Raw genomic sequence first — 18,748 nt, 5'->3', positions numbered from 1 at the left:
GAGGTGCTATCGGATAGCCTGACCACTCAAAGTGATCAATATGGGATGGAGCTGTGCGATAACTAATGACTGTCACGGGGCACTCATTCAAGGAAATGAAAACCCATCCTCCAACTCTGAAACAACAGAATTCAATCATTTTTATGCCCTGGGTAAACACCAACACGGTCTTGAAAAGCAGCAACATGAGAAGAAATTACGCTCAAGGTCCAAACGATAAGCCTCCCAAACTAAAGGCTCCTTTAAAGAAGCACATTAAAGGTCATACCCGAATAAATCACGATGCTCCATACGATACGTGTCTTTGGGCATCAAAACGGTAGTTAACCTGAACATGTTTTTATCACGCTTGCGACATATGATATAAATCATGCAAGACACTTTTTTGGGGGCTGTAAAATGTTGAGTTTGCACCTTTTTTCTGAAGTGCGTGCAGAGCTTCGAGTAGTGCGACAGTGAAACGGTGTGTTTAGACAAAGACTGAAAATATATAAAATATATATATATATTTTAATACAAATAGAAAAGGGTTATGTTTCTCTGGATGCTTTGGTCCTTATTCCTGCCAGGAAAATGTGTAGCAAGCCTACAGAGGTCCTCATCACTTCTAGGTGATGAAGTAAATCATCATGCTCCCTCATCCTTTAGCTAACTCACCAAGGTAAATGTTTTCCTCATGTAGTTCCACAAACAATAAATCAGTCGGGGTGGACTTGGCCTCTCTTTTCTCTCAATCATATATTCATATATACTCATATATTTACACACGGACACCGACACAGACAGCAATCCCTCTTAAACTGCTTTTTTAAGCAACCATTTGTCATCCGACTGTTGCATCGTGGGAAAATAGCAGCCCTACAGGATGAGGACATGTAGAGAATGACTGAGAGACAGCAGACATGGTCCATAGCCACCTTTTGTAAATGGCCACTTTTCAGAGTCATTAAAGAGAATCCGATAGTCGAGGTTTAATAACTGCAGCAAACGTTTCTCCTAATCGTGAATGTTTGTGCTGTGGAATCTCTAATTATTGAAATCTGGAGGGCTAAGGTGTACCTAACCCAGATTATAATCGTCATCATCATGATTAAAAGACGTGAGCACTGGTTCACAAGAAAGAAGTGTGTAAAACTTAAAATGCCTGTAATACCAGCTGTGGCTGCTTGACCGTGCGTACTGCTTGTTCAGAGTTTACAGGGTAAAATGTATCTTCTACATCAATATAATATTCAAAAGACACCATTTTCAATATTACATACATATTATGAAATGTTGAAAAATAACACTTCTTTACAGACAACTTACAAACACTAACAAAAGTAACATTTGCATTTGGAATATACATTTCCTTTACTCCTGACTATCGGTACTGTCTCCAAAATACCCGTATTGGGCAGACTGTACCATCTTACTGTAACTGTTACTTACTGCTGATGCTCTATAAAGAAGAAATAGCACATTTGTCCTTGTTTTAATGCAATGTCAACAGTGGCCTTTTTTCACCCAACGTCTTTACCAATAGCGATAAGACTGAGTAATCTTAAGAAACAGTGGAGTGAGTTGTGACTTAACTCAATTTATATGTAAATGTAATATTCCCTGTGTAATGAGCTTATTGTATTATGTCAGCATTGGCTGGTTTTGTTTTGTGTCATTCAGAGCGGCGACTGCAATCAGTATCGTTACATTATATTCATCTTCTTTAAAGGGAACAGAGGTTTGCATTGTGCTCGCTGTGTCGTCTTTAAAACTGTGACAATCTAATGCCGTCGAACAATGTAAGGGATGTCTGTTTGTGAGCGTTAACTTCACATAACGAGCCACTCTACTGCATGTAAAATGAAATATGTGCGTACATCTTTAACCGCTTATCCTGTTCAGGGTCGCGGGATGGGGGGGGGGGGGGGGGGGGGGCTGGAGCCGATCCTAGCTGACATTTGGTGAAAGCAGGGTACAACCTGGACATGTCACCAGACTATAACCGGTCCAACACATGGTGAGAGACAACTGCTCACGTTCACACTTGCGGGCAATTCCGAGTCATCAATGAACCTAAACTGCATGTGTTTGGAATGTGGGAGGAATCCGGAGAGAGCCCGCGTTATGAGAGGAGTTTCACTCAGGCAACATCTTAAATGTTTTAAGTCCGGCCGCCTGGCAACACCGCTTTAAAGCAAATAGGCTCATTATTGTTTCTGCATTCTGCTCACCAACACAGATGGGACAGAAAAAATGCCACAGAGCTGTGTCACTTTATGTGGTTAATTTCTCACTTTGAATCAAAGTTAAAATAGAGATTGGTACTGTCAGCTGTAAGCATATGCACGTTGACAATTTAACAACCCAGCTACAAGGAGCCCAGAAAGTATTGGATTCAGATTGTGTTTGGAGTATTTAGTTGCGTGCATAGAGCTGTGGGCCGGGGTCAGGTTCAGGCTTCATTATTTTCAAATGACTTTAGTTCTCTCTCTCTCTGACTGCACGAAAGGTCTTCACTTGTGCCGGTTGCTAGTAGGACACAGAGTCCCCAGCAGAAAATAAAGAAGAGTAAAGTCTGTGTTGGATAAGCCAAACTAACCAGAAAGAGAAGAAATAATTCCAAATCTTGGCAGAGGGGTCTTCTCAAAATCCCCAATGATTAAACTGTGGCAGCATTCTAATGCTGTGTGACCTGCAGTTATGCTTTGACAGTTTAGTTCACGTGCTGGTGTTTTGTGTAGTGTTATGTTATTTAACAGAGCAATGGTTTCTTGGGCATTACAAGCTACACAGGTGTTGTGCTAGTGACAGCAAACACACAAAATGGAGACAACACATTAGCTGTCAGCAGTTCCTGTTTGCAATGCACAGACACCTATCACTGGGTTACTTTGATACTGAAGAAAACTTAAAAACCTAATGTTTCTCAAGCAAGTTCTTGTCTTTACATATTTGTTATCTTTCTAAACAGTGCTTTGAAATGCAGTGAAAATAGGAGAGCATGATTTCCTTGGAAAGTGCAAGTCACACTCACCCTAAAGATGTGTTCTCATGTGTGAGTCATAACTCCGTCACATCTGAACAGAGAAGTAGTTTAAGTGCCATGAGCTCTGCGTCACAGCCACAGCTTTTGGTCCAACTGTTGATTGTGTTAATACATGTGCCTAATCCACAGGTCAAACAGCAAAAACTAACTTTCTTTTGTTTTTAGAACTTTGGCATGCACCTGTTCCTTTCACCTCATACAGTATCTTTGTCTCACGTTGCTCTCTTCTAGCCCTCCCGTACCCCACCAGGCTGGGCTCGCGTCTCATTCACACAATGTCAGATATTAAAAGCAACTGATTCAGGCGAGCTGGTAAATGTAAAAGGTGGGTGAAGTGGACAAATAGTGCCCAGATGTCTTCACTTACAGTAGATGTGCATGCATTTACTTGGGGCCTCTCGCAACCTCTCATAAATATTGCCCTGCGTTCTCCAGCGCCCTGGCCAGTCCTTCCAATTACACATTACAAGAAAAAAGTATTTTGCCGTCCGCTTCCCGAGAGACTTTATAGACTAGTGCAGAGCTTGTGTGAGTGAACCAGAGCATTATGTCACAGCATAGCTCCATTTCAGCCCCAAACCACTCTGGAAGCTGTGATTCACTCCTTCCTCGAGCTGTTGCTTCTGTAACTCCAGTCACGAAACAATAAACATCGCTGACAAAAACTGGCATGTTGGGTTACAAAATGCAAACAAGAATTTTTTTTTTTTTTACAGGGACTCGTCTCGTTGTTTTCAACAGCACTGACACATTAGAGGTTTGGTTCTATTTCTGCCAACAACACTGTAAACAATTGATCGTGATTTACGAAGGACGTTTACAGATTTATTTTGTGGAAGCTTTGGTGTGGCATTTAGGGAAGCAATGCAGAAAGAGTTACAAGAAGACAGGGAGAGGCTAAAATGGTACTGGAGAGAGGTGGACGGACAGAGCTGGTCAACAAACCCTTAGTTGCCTCTTCACCTGACACCGTGTCAAGATAGACGGTGTGGAGGGGTGGAGGGATAGCAGTCAGAGGAAGAGGGAAAGAAAACCCAGGCCAGGCCCTGATAACGGAGAGCCGTAGGGGCTCACAAGAGGAGTGGGAGACATTAGCCAAATCCGGACGGATCACAAGCCTCTGGATGCAATCCAGTTTTGCGGAGCTGCGATAAGGAGGCTGATTATGTGTCACCCATCAATTCGCCCGCCTCCCGCCGCTGTCTCCCGAGCCATAAATCCACTCATGACAAGCTCTGCTCTTCGGCAATCAGCCCTCTCTACTTCCTTCCTCTCGGCTTCCCTCTGCTCACGTCTGTCTGCACTATCCTCTCAGTGGTCTGCTGCAGAGAGGAAGTGAGAGAGGGGATTAAACGGGTCTGGAAGTGACTGCAAGGAGTGGCTCCCACGTAATGGAGATTTAATTGATAGACCCTTTCTGAGAGAGTCAATCTGTGTGCAGTGCGAGGATGTGTCGATAATGATTTAATCAAGGAAATTTAAAAGTAAAGCAATTATTAACACCAGGATCAGAAATGTTACTTTTCAAATCTAATCTGTGACAGATTATGGATTATAAACTGTATCTGTCTATCTGTACTTCTTCAAATCTTAGCATTCAATCCAATATAATCATGGTGAAATCCTCTGTAACCGGTATTTGGCATATTGGAAAATATGTTTGCCTCTTAACTATAATGGATTACAAATGCTTTATCACGGAGTCTGTTATTCCCCAACATGGATTAGGCCAATGTAGATGGATCTTGATGTGGTCAAAGTTCTTTTGTAGTTGTCACTATACGTTTTCAAGTATATAAATAATTATGTGGATCATGCTTGCATTGCATGCTATTGCATACAACTTCTTGCAAATATTTCACTGCCAACATAATATTTTCTTCCACGGGCACACAAAGTTTTCCTTTTAATAGTCACTTCAAAGTGGCATCCGCAAATTATGGCCAGTTAAGTGCTTTTAGCACTTATTAATTACATTAGGAAACCAAATTGGGCAGTCGAGGTTTGATTTATTGCTCCGCTAACTAGTTTTGTCACTCTGGGAATATGCAGATGGGGGCGGATGTTAGGATGTTCACAGAGAGAAAGATGGAGAGAGACAGCATGGCCAAACTTGGTGTGACCCCGCCACACATCTCCGTGCTAACCTGCATCTAAAGGAACAGAGTCGTCCCGACCCCCTCAGGGTGATGATGAACACAGTCTGGGGAGGAATAATGGTGCTCGTGGGTCGGTCACTTAATTAAGCCTCTCTTAGTTTAAAATGTCTACCAGTGCTACATTGATTACAGTTTGAAACATGAAACTAATTTACTGTGAACGAGCATAAGAGCTTTATGTTTTTAGTTTGTTGTACCATGCATTAGCAGCAAACTAGTTGTAAGCAAATTCAAATCAAGGCCATATTCTAACTAAAATAAAAAATATAGTTAAATAATGAAATCAACGTAAACATTTAATCAAATAACTTTTTCTTTCATAAATAGTTGGAAAAACCTAGTTTGAGTTATTTTAAATGCAAAATGGTTTGTTTCCCAACTTTTTGTGAGTCACTATTACCGAACTAATAATAATAAGTGATGTGTGTTTCAAAAGAACCCTTTTAACCCTGGGATTTATAGTGGTAATAACCAAAAAATGTCCTCTCCCTTAATTTAGTCTTTTAGTCTTCTTTATTTTATGGAAATAGTAATTCCAAGTTCCTTTACTAAACTAAATGACTGGTAAAGATACATGTCTGCAGTTAATTTGGTAAAACCAGGAACTAGAATTCACCCAACTTTTAGATGTTTTCTAACGCTAGCTGTGCCTTTCAACTAGCGACTGACAGGTGAGCTGGTCCTACGTTTACACTAGCACGTTATCTGATGTGACCTTGAAGTCACAATGTTGTCAGTAGAGGCGAGCTACCTGCCTGTCACCCTACCTGCCTGTACATCTTATAACCAGATATGATTTTCAGGGCAAAGAGCAGGTTTGCTCACCAGGAAACAGCTAATGAAATCACTATGCATGTTCATCAATGCTGTCCCCTATTAGAGTGTGTGGTGAGAGCTATACTTAGCAGACTCACAACACTATTGTTGGTGCCACATTGGGATTTCATTTCTCATTTTTGCTGGCAGTAAAAGTGTTTGGCGTGCTAATTTTTGGTCACAAATAATAGAAAACATTTTATTAACTTATCAGCTGCAGACATGGGAAGTGAACAATCATTAAATCTGATGTGGTTTGTAAATGAATTTATTTTAGCTGCATGAAAAAACATTACCATGACTGTATTTTGTTTCTGTAGTGTGTGTGTGTGTGTGATTGATTGTGTGTGTGTGTGTGTGTGTGTGTGTGTGTGTGTGTGTGTGTGTGTGTGTTTGCGAATCACAAACAAAACATGTCTTTTATAGTTCTGTATGATTTGTTTCTACAGTAGTACGGCCAACATGTTGGGACACCCTAACCCTAAGTGAACATGCATCTTCTGTGAAAGTCTATTTGTCAAGTTATCTCTGGTCTCCAAAAAATCACGTCCATCATGTGAAGGCCAAGACGATCCAAGAACGTCAAACCGAGATGATTGTCATAAATTACGCTGAAGTCAAGCTTCAGACAGGACTGGGCTAAACTTCTGAAAGTAAATCACAATTTACAGACGTAAAATGGACTAAAACACTGGACCTATTGGGTATTATTGGTGTGTGTGTGTGTATTGAAAAGTGAGTTTGTGAAAATTGAAAGCAGACTAAAGGGCCAGCCACCCAAGGAATTATTACTATGACTATAAATTAAGGGTGACCCTGAATAGTCGACTATGTGACTCATTTGATTCAGTGCAGTGGTGGAAAAAAGTTATGAAACATGGATCATTCCATATGGGCTATATGGGGGAGCTGAATGTCTGATTTTATATAGAACTGCTTCATGTGTCTCCCAATAAATCATATTTAGTCTATTTTGGTTTAAACGTCATCCTATTAATAACTCATGTGCTTTCAATCAATCTCCTTAGTGTGTGTGAATAAATCCCCATGTATGCACGATCCAAATTTGTGGGAGCATTGAAGCAGCATCTCGGCCATAGCCTCAGATAGGCTATAAAACAACACAAGGATCCTGTAGCACTATCGGAGAGCTGAATATATTTAGAATTGATGAATGATTCTCTAAATCAGCAGGGGGAGGTGCGTAGAAACTTCTGTCTTTCTCTCTCTAGTTGACCGTCCCTTAGCTTCTCCATCGTTTCCCTGCTGCCTGTCAATTGCTACAATGGAGAAACATGGTTTTCAGGCTGAAAGTTCTATTTATAGCCACGAAAAGCAAGCAAGCTAAGAAACATTGTCTGCCATTCTGTCGATTACATTTCAGTTTTATTAATGCTGCATTTGTCCCACCAACAGCCCACAATGTAACCACGAAATGCAAGCTGGACCTTTTGTAAATTGGTCATACTATCTCTTACAATGGCTTCTCGCATGCTTTTCGGTTTTGCTTTGATAAATGGCAGTCAAGCTCTGCCCACACCCGTCTCTCTCTTCAGATGCTGCCTTCTGCGCTGCTCCCAGTCATCGCTGTCCCGTCTAATAACTCTTCCCATGTTTAAGCAAAGTGTGTGCCTAATAGACTGCTCTCAAATCACACATCGGGGGACGCTGGAGTGAGTTGAATGTCACAGTGCATTTATCTCCTTCTTGCCCCCGACCAACCCATCTACGCTGGGACCATTATTTAACCTAAGAGAGGTCAAATCCTCCCTGTAAGGCTCGAACAGAGCATGAATTAAGTTAAACAGTGTATCCATCCATTAAAGTAGCCATTGGCTGCTTTCAAAGCTCTTTGAGCACTACCATCCTGCATTAGTTTATGGGTTTCACACACCGAATGGGCTGACAGCGGATGTGCCTGAAAGCATGTGACTCCCTCACCTGCTGGAGGAGGGGGTTGAAGGGCAAGAGGAGGATAGGGGGCTGAAATGCTGGGTCAGCACTTGGCATGCTATGACGGGAGTAATGAGCCTTAGAGGGAGATCTTCCCCTCTGTCCCTCTGCAGTCTGTGCCTCATTTTAGATTTGGTAGAGTTCATCCGCATGTGGCAAATCTTTTGATATCTCTTTCTCTGTATAACCGTTTTTCTCACAATTTGTCTGTATGATTGCGAGCATTTTTTGGCGTTCAGCTGACATCGATGTACATAAACCTAGTGAGTGTATCAGCTGAACAAACATAGCAAGAACCATTGTAGTCCATCAATAGCAGTCTTTAGACAATAGATGCCTCAATATTCCCGAATAACCTTAAAATGGGCATGTTTTAATAATGCTCACTTTGACAAGTAGCCAGAAATAAAGAGTGCTTTAAAAAGGATATAATTGAAATGATGAGACTAAAGATATGACAGCAGTTTGAGAAATGAAGACGGCATCAAAAATGGATTGCCTCTCTCATTCTGACTGGAGTATAGAGTTCACTCAGCCAGCAGGAGTTGATGTCACATGGAGCAGTGAAGCATGCTGAGGAACCTGTCATTGTTCCTTCATCAACGTGAAACTGGATTTCATTGTTAAAAATTCAACAGGCTTCCAAGATAATCTATGTGGAACATTCAGCATTTTGGCTTCTCACTGAAAGAATTATGCTGCAGGGTAGCTGTTTGCAGCCAACTGGACAGCTAAATTTGGATTTACCCAACAATGGAACCAAGATCCACAGCTGTGTGACCATATTGCATAGAAGACATGTCGAGACATGGCTTATTTCATATTCCTCCAACCATCTGTGATGTATAAATAATGCTCCGGTTTTGTGACATTCAAACAACCAAGAAGTTTGTTTGTGACGACGAATTGATAAAATGTTCTCCACTCTGGTTAGCACTCGGTGACCTTGACAGCTGTGCAAGTCTGATCCTATGCAGGAAATGAAAATTGATTTACAGTGTCCAGTAATTTGCCATTTGCTTCATCTTTGTGAGAGTTGAGGTAATTCATCCAGTTGCAAGTCGTGACTTTATCCAGGTCTGTATATTGTAGCAATATTGTATTTTTAGGAACACCACACTGGATAGTTTAACCATTTTCAAAGTTGCTCCTGAGAATCTTTGTGATGATGTTTTTGTATAAGTGGTGTCCAATCCAATGTCTCATGTTAGTCAGTCAACAGCTCCTTAAAAACTATTGCTAACAACTTACAAACATCATGTTTGGCGCTGCTTTGTTGGATTACAAGCATTAACTGAGCCAATGACACGAAGGCGTCGTCCATTTAGATCTGCTGGATTAAGCCGTCACAATGGATCTCTGCTCTGTCAACAGGAAGCCTGGCTAATGTCTGGGGATAAAATAAAGCACCAAATAACACAAGCGCCACACATTGGTCAAACCAGGATTAAATCGGCTCAAATCAGCACTTCTACCACCACCAGTGTGAAAGCAGGTCTTCAGAAAATGCTTTCCAGCGATCTGTTTTCAGACCTGACATGCGTGCCTGTTAACAGAGGTTCAAGGGGATCCTCTCGGTCCCTTTTGGTGTGATGGATTTTTATGAGGGTGCTTTACAGGGATATTATTACATATATATCTTTGTCAGTGACCTATGAAGGTCCAACTTGACTTAACAATGATCTACGCATGATTTGATTCACACGCAATTTGAAAAAGGTGTGTGTATGGAGGTGTGTGTGAATCAATAACATCACCAGGGAAATCCATCATTAACAGTGGCTGAACAGGGAAGGGTGTATAGATTTATTGATTTCTTTATGACAGCACTACTCGTTGAATGCACAGTGAAATAACCTGGTTAGATGTGTTGTGACAACACTGGAAGCCAGAATGAACAAAAAGGAGTAAAAATGGAGTAAATGCCTTACTGGCATATGTACATCAGCTTCCCCAAATGCATTTGTGGCTTTGCATCTGCCCAGAGTAAGATCTGGCAAGCTTCCATCCCACAAATGGCCCTATTATTTTTGCTTTGCACCCTCCGGTTACTCAGAATAAGCAGCATTTATCTATGTCACACAGCCTTGTCTGTGTTGTTTCCTATTTTACCTCTTCGCCTGTTTCAGCTATACAGCCATTGCAATCCACATAAACGCACATCGCATCAGCCCCAGCTCTTTTAAACTTTGCTCCTGTCAAATATCTTCCTTCATTCGGCAAATTAGATTGTTGTTGTCTCTAACATCTCCCCTAAGTTTAGGTGCATTTATCTTGTTGGAGCGTTGACTGGAAATAGTGGGATATTTATCTGAATCTGGGGCTGTTGGTTTGATCCGGCTTTATTTTCAGCAAGTATCTCTAAGCCAAGACTCTGCAAGACTCTTATGATGTTGCTACAATTTATCACCCTAATGTATTTTTTTTTTTAAATAATGTTGGATATTAGTTCACGTGGGAAACATGAAAATGCATAGAATTTAAGCGCAACCCTTTGTGCACCGCATTTGAATGCCAGATCACAGCTTTATTAAACATTGCATCTGCATTATGGTACATACAACCTGCAATAGAACAGATTAATGTAGCACATCCTCCTGAAAAAACTCAATACATCCTATAAATACTGTCTGTTTAAAATGTAATAACTAAACCAATATAGTTAAAAACATAAATCCAACCAGAATAATCTGAAAATGGAATTTGCGCATGTGTGCATGTTCTCCATATTGACATTTGTCATTATTGACGATATTTGTCAGAAGTACAGTATTAGTGGATATGCAGTTAACTAATCCCCCGTTTTAAGAAACCTGCGTAGAAAATGTGAAAGGGATCTATGTTGGTTGAAAGAGATAAATTGCCTTTGCAACTTGCAATATAATATAATGATCAATATAAAAATATAATACAAAAATATGTCATGACTTTTTATGGCAGATCAGCATCTTTCTCATTATATTATTATGCTTTGTTGGTGTGTGCATGCCTTGAGTTGAGTATCTCCATTTCATTTCTTTTCATACCAGTGCCAATGATGTCTAATCCATTAACACTATCTGAGCGATGTTCCACTTCATTCTTTTGTTTTTGTTTTTCAGACAAGAATAGTGTTTTTCTCCGCTTGGTTGGGTTGATATATAACCGTTATGAAGAAAAGCAAAATCATCCAGTGTAGCCAACCACATATCAAAACGATCACGCACGTATGACTCACTCGTCTTCGCCTCATGTGAACTTTGTGGAAGAAGATCATAGGACTGAGTCAGGTCATGCACTTGCACAGACAACCTCAAAATTACACACGATTCTGGGTTTTCCCCTCTTTAACCCTGTTCAAATGTGCACGCAAACATGTAACAGGAGTTGTATGGGACTTACTGAAACTGTGCACACATCCTTCAGTATAAATTGAGATCACAGGATCAAAGTATTTGACCGAGGGATTGATTGGTTATTATTAATTAACAAACTGAGATGAATATTCAAAGTCATGCTGCTGATATCTTAGTTTGTGTCGCCCTCATTGTTGGCTTTATTACGTTATCAACCCTGGCCTGTATGTCTTTGGTAGCTTCGCACGGCCTCATTAAACCTCGTGATATATATATATATATATATACAGCAGCAGTTGTGCTCATTGACCGTCAACATTGCATTCAATGGCCTAATACAGAGATGCTAAAGGGAAAGCCACCATGGTTTAAATGTTACGGCGAACCCACCGACGGCTGACACCTTTTATAGTTTCACAATATATTGCTATATTGCCAAATTCCACGAGTGAGATTGTTTTTCCTTTTTATAGCTATTAATTGTAGAAAGCATCCACTCAGTCCAGTGCTTTCTGCTCTCCTGCACAGCTACTGTATATGTACTTTAGGTTTTTTATAGGAAAAGCGATGCTCTGATGGATCTGCTATTGGTCGAAATGGTGAGAAAAGGAACTTTGATGAGAACCGAGGGTTGTCCGTCTCACATGGGTGTTTCTTTTAGAGGCAGAGGTCACTGCTTGTCAGTGCTATTGATGTCTGCTGCTAGAAAGCAACAAAAGCTGCATTATGTGCACAGAGAACTACTCTGCTGAGATAGTTTGATGTTCTGAGCTGGGATTAAACTCTCTGGAAACGAGCAATTGGCCCTCTAATTTTGATCTGTTGGGCCTCTACTGTATCTCTGGAGGAAGTTCGTACTCTTTACTCTCTGCTGTTTCCTCGAGCCGTTCTCCTCCACATTCTGCTTACGGTGTTGAAAGCTAATAAAGAGCATGATTCTAGCGGCTTCAGTTGCTCCTTTGACTGTTCCCTGTGATTGTGAATCTCAATGTGCACATGCTCCAGTTTGTCGAGGATGGAGAATGACTTAACATCACAACATTGGCAACAACGGCAATGGCCTTTATGGAGACTTACTCTACTGTTGCACTAGGTTGCTCGGCCCTTTTGATAACCCTCATAATCTCATTTTTTGACGATGATGATTTCATGACCATAGCTTTCATGATTACTGAATTGAAATGGTGCTAAATCCCATTAGCTCTTATCCCGGGAGATATTGGCATATGTCTCAAACCTTCAAGTGGCATCTACAGCTGGGATATAAAACCCTTCATCGTTGGTCAATGAAATGGAGACCATGGTGACGTATGATGTTGCCAAGGAGGAGCATGTAGAGGATGAAGAGGAGGGGGCCGAGTAGCGAACCTTGGGGAACGCCTTGAGAGACTGGGGCTGTGTCAGAGTTGAATTTATGGATACTACTGAACTGTTGGCAGTCGGAGAGGTTTGATTTGAACCAGGAGAGGGCTGTACCAGTGATAAGGAGGGAGGACTCAATACGTGAGAAGAGGATGGAGTGGTTGATGGTGTTAAAGGCTGCACTGAGGTCAAGTAGGATTATAATCCTGTGATAACACAAAAAGTTTATTCCTCTTCATTCCAGAAGAAATTACCCATCTCATGTTTTTTTTTATTGCTTATATTTACATTTGATTGTAAACCAAAAATGCATCTGATATGTATGGTGATACTAGAATAGTTAGTATCAATCAAACAAACAAATAGATAGCAACTTTCCTTCAGAGACATTGAGTCACTTATTCATAGTGAAATTCTTTAGCCTCATGGCACGTGTACATGTAATGACATTGTGCGGACAGAATCCTGTGCCCACAGTCAGATTCTGGAGACTCATTACCATTTGTGAACAAAAACGCAGTCCCCTAATAGCTACACCATACAGTTTTAGGTCGAGACTTTTTGGTCATGGTCAGGGCGGGGTCAGGCATGCAGTGGTGATGGTTTGTAATTCTTCATGCAATGAATATGTCAATGGACTGGTCTCCTTAGTGAAATAATGCAGTTTGTGTGTCACAGTTGGAATGATTATAAATATTAAACGTAAATCGGTCGACCAAAAGCTGATGGCTTGGATTACAGTGTGATGCCTAAATCACCCGTCTCACATACACACGACACTGTGCGAGAAACCTCATGTTGTTACCATGATATGAATGCCTTTCTTTCCTCTGAAACCACCTTTCATTAAACTTACAGTTCCACTGTAGGATTGACTGCCAACACCACACTCTGTGACCACTTTCCCACGACTGCACTCTTACTTTGCATGGCTGCCTAGCGTTTAATGCAGAGGTTTTGCAATTATTTTAGGGAATCGGATAATTTGTGACCCTGGAATGGACCATAAATAATGTGAGCACACCTCACTTTCTCTTCTCAAACTCTAGCCTTAAATGGGATGAGTTGAACCCAGTGGCCACTGGACAGGGAGTTCCATATGGCTCTATTTGCCATGATAAATAGGTCTTGTTTAGGGTTTTTACATTTTTTATTTCTTGAAACAACCTTTAATTTGGTGTTAAACTGGTTTGTTGCACCCTTTGTGCTGCAGGCTTATACTAAATCCACAAACGAACCATAAGCGTATTTCTCTCTGGCTTTTTGGTTTGGAAGAATTGAAAGATTCAGAAATAAGATTCTTCAGGAGATATTACAAACTTCTCAATAAAACAGGGTCATAAAAGGATGATGAGTTCTTGGCCTTAGGTGTAGCGCAGGATTGTGCTCCTTTCACATTACATCACCTAACCTAACTTTAGTCTGAAATATATTCTAGCTCCCTCAGTTCGGCAAGGGAAGTAGGTACAACGTTTAGGAAATCAGGACCTTCATTTTTCAAATACAGTGTGAACATTCTCTACAGTAATGCCTTTAGCGCCACATGCTGTAAAGTAAAATTTCAGACATTTCAGGCATTTGTGATGGGTAAGAGCAAGAGCTACACTTTGTATTCTGAAAATGTGAGTTTCCTGTAAGAGGACATCGGTTGCAGTAGTTTTACAATAGAAGGTTCTTTTGTGGTGAAACAAATTAAAATATCCATCTAAAAGATTAACAAAAAGAAAAAACGTATCAATATATTCCCTTTTTTCTCATCTTAAAGGAACGTGCTGGTCTCAGTGTATAAGAACAGGAGCAATAAGCAGTGACACTGACTAAAAGGGTGACGTGATGCAGGTCTACAGAGCTATAGAAATGATAATACCAATCCAACCGCCAGCTGCTCCACACAAACTCTGCTAAATTCAAACGTGCTTCAATATCGTTTTTTCATATTCTGAGATGGATTCTATGGAAATGTCAAATAGTGTGGAATTGGTATATTAAGAATGTGGAACTGTGTGGATTATTACCTTGAGGAGCCTGCTGGGGCAAACACCTACATAGGGTGGATTTGAGGCCTATCTTTGGATGTCACCCTGGAGACATTGTTTCCATTTCCCCGAGAGTTAATGATATGCTTATGCTATATGCAAATCTCCCTCGCTGTTTTTAATTGTAGTGTTTGCAAAAGCCCACCTGATGTTCTTCCCCCACTGAACTATAAAAAGCTGAAACTTCAATACAATAAACATGGATGTGGACTTTCAAGTTTTTTACTTGGACCGTGGGCTAACTTTTTGTGTTATTGTAGTTGCTTTTGTAGTTATTTTGTCTGTAGTGGTCTCTTGATACCTCTCTTGTCGTCATATGCTGATCATTTCTTTGTCTTCTGGCCCTCCTGGAAGACATCGCCTTCTAAAAGCTACATTATTCTGTTTTCCGCAGCTCCTCAGGCATGATGTTTCAGGGGCCGCGTCTAATGTAAAACCAGTAATAAACTTGTGTCCTAAAAGCTTTTCAACTATTGCACAAATATCTTTTTGCTCTGATACATATGTCCCTTTTAGATGGTGCATTTTTGGCATTCCTCTACTAGAAAGCCATGACCGATGACCAGTTCCCTGACCTGTGAGTTCAGGGTCTGTGACAATACTGCAACCTCGCTTCATCGAATCACGAGTCTGAAACCGAGGTGCTCCCATCACCTTCTGACTGCTGTTACACAGCGAAGAAACTATGCACAGCCTTGACTTGTGACTTGATGAATTCAGAAAATGATTTTACATTTTGCATGTCCACCGTCCCTTTTCTGGTTCAAAACTGAATTTGAATGTCGGCATGTTATTCATGCTGAGGTTGAAGAGAGGCCATTGAAGAATTTCCAAAAACTTCTTTTCACACATCAGCACTCTTGTCATCCTATAAGACTATAACACATTCAGAATATCATAGGAAACCATTAAAACTAAGTCGTGATCCAGGCTATACATTTCTTATGTGGACCTATTCAGGGGTAGTGCTTTCATATGCAGTGCTATCATTTCTATTGTTAATGGACAAAAATGATTTCTAAACCTACTGTTTGTTTTGAACACATATTTGAGCGTTGATTCAAATTCCTTATATATGAAACGTATAACAATTTACACAATAATATTTCCAGCGGTGCTTAGTTTCCTTTTATGGTCACACAGCTGGTCTGTTTTTTTTAATCATTGTTGTTCTGGGGGCCACTGATTTATATCTAAATCCTATAATTACTGTTTCTATGGAGAGAATGTTTGAACTGTCCTGTTTATACATGTAGTTTAAGTGGCTGTCTTGGAGGGTTTGAAGCATACTGTTGTGGTGAGTCATTGTTGCCGCACTAACCACATGGTGAATTTTATAGCGATCATGACCATTGGTCAAATGAGTCACTGCCGACATGGCTGTGAGTTGCAGCATGTACAGTAACTCAACACCAGCTCAAAGCAAAAAGCCCCAAATTTGAATTTTCTCGATTCAAAACAGATCATTCGTCGGTTGATTGCACACCATTTGTAACAGCATGCTACTTTAAAATGACCTTCTCTCCACTCCTCTGAACTGATGTTTTAATGATGCATGAAATGTGCAGATTAGCAGTGTTAGTTTTATTTCAGTGCGCTGTGCCAGCCTCAAAATTGGTCATAGGTGCTTTTATGTCATATTTATGAGACTCGAGCTGTCTATTCAAAGAGAGAGGACCTTTTCTACGCTTCACATGGGAACAGGTCAGCAAATGTCAATTCCAGAGATTCATATTTCATGTCACAATCGAAATGTCTCGCCCATCCATCATACCAGCTCTAGCAAAGTGCCGTGGAGGAAATGTATTTGATATACTTTATGTAAGACAATTTAAATATGCTTGTATTAGTTTTAAGTTGCATCGGACAGATTCTATGTGGCATTAATTGTCTAAGGAAATGGGTGTCTCCACACCTGACTTCCTAGGGGTGGGGACAAAAATGAAAATAGTTCCAACTCATTAACGCAAATTAGGAATCCAACAAAGAAAAGTGCCTTCAGGCAATATCAACAATTATAAAGAAAAATGAGTTTATAAATGAGTTTTATCATATTCAAATGAGCTAAGCTGTTACTTGGAAGTCGCTGGTGATCGTATCGTTACCTTTCATTGGGGCAAAGAGGGGTTCATATTGTTATGGTCTATTGCTCATCATGGATTTATTTTTAGCAAATGAACTTAACATGTTGTGATATTGCAGTGTTTTGATTATACTTTTTAATGAGCTTTAACTAGAGCCCTGAGCAAGAGCTTTGAAAGGGATTTGAAGTCTGTGATCTTTCCTGCGTCCTCCACAAAAAAAATGAAACGAGTGTGTGAGTGAACTCTGAAAGGCTTCTCCGGGTATTTTGACAGAAACACTAAACATGTGGCCTGTTGTATTGATCAGTGTCTAATGTAGGAGGGAAACACTGAAGGGGCTGTGAGTCATCTAGGGATGAACCGCTTTTTATTCATTTTAATTTCAGCAAAGTGATGAATGAATGGACTCGCAGATAAAACTGAACCTCACTGTTTGTCTTTTTTTTTCAGAAGATAAAGCGCATGTTTTACTGACTTAAGTTGTTATCGCCATTGATATTTGTGAATGTGTTAATTCAAACACATCAACCCGAGCAGCTGGATGCATACGTGGCTCTGAGTGAGAGACGTATCTGCTGCCTGTGGAGTATTGGCACCTGCTTAATGGATGTGTAGTAAATGACCCTCGTTCTCCAGTGTTTGTCAGCATCAACAGCGCTCCTCTCTGCTGAGAGTAATGCCACGCAACTGCATGGCTGACAGCATGCAGTGATTTGTCGCGTTCCAAACACACAGCGTCATGACACTCCAATAATGGACCCGTGTGTTTTACTCAACAAATGGCACAATGACTGCCACGGTGGAAGAAATTGGCTTCATTTTTATTCAAGCAGGCCTGCCAGGGCAGCGCAACGGAGCAGGGAAAGGTGCAAGTGTGCCACCATCAACAAAAGATGGATCCATATTGATGATGAATTCATGGTGAAGAATGGAGCACTGTTGGAGTGCATGCACCTGAAGGGCCGAGAGCTCCTCTGAACAGCTGCCAATACCTGCTCGATAAGACGCATAGAGGACACGGGCCAGGAAGTAGATTTATCGCTCAGAGTTTTAGAAGTTATTTTATGGCCCGAGGCTCCCTGACGCCTAAGCTTCTTTTTAAGGACGGCCACAATGGCACGGTATAATAAAGCAATTTTACAGTTGATACTGCCAGACTCATTATAGGTCTTATTTCAGAAAAGCTGGAACAGCTATATGCATATGAGTAAAGATTATGCTCTGTAGCTTTATCCCTTACATCCTTATAGTTCTTTAAGTGCGCCGATGCATACAGTTTAGTACGACGTTGGGAAGATTACTTGTGCTCCAACAAAGCCTTTTGTAAAGCTCCCTAAAGAGAAACAGCCCTTACTGTCGGCACAATACAGAAATGAGCGCACGCAATTATTAAGAAGCTAATCATGTGTTTGTTTATTTTGATGAGACCAAACCAATTGTGAGCTCTGAAAATGATGTCCATGTGTTTACAAACCCGCTAATCGTCTTGCAGATGGACTCGTAATATGTGGCAGGGTGGCACGCTGTCCTCACGGTGGGCCTAATCAATGAAATGGAGTGGAAACTTTGTCGACATCAGCGGATCTCTGTTCTGTGAATCCAACTGTGGCCTAGTCAGAAGGACACACTGACGCAGACGTTTCTCCTGTCGGTATGTCACACGTCCTCCTCCGCACATACTGTTGCTCGTGGAAACTTCGCAGACTTTGTAGACAGAAAAAAAAAAAAAAGTTAATGACTTAAATAATTACAGTAATAATTAACAGCCTGTGAAATGGACAAGTAAGAAGGTGAATACCATGAAGGAAAGGTGCCTTTCATATCTATCTTATCTCTGCTCTGACCAATTTAGATGTGTGAAAAGTTTTAACATGCAGGAAACTAATTGTAAATACTAGGGTAGTTGCAAACATACTTTTGGTTGCTTCAATGACAATTAAATAATTTCTGTCATAGTTTCACACCAAACTAAAAT

Source organism: Pholis gunnellus (genome assembly GCF_910591455.1).
Source record: "Pholis gunnellus genome assembly, chromosome: 23".
NCBI classification, from domain to species: Eukaryota; Metazoa; Chordata; class Actinopteri; order Perciformes; family Pholidae; genus Pholis; species Pholis gunnellus.
Note: the sequence above shows the minus strand (reverse complement) of the source record.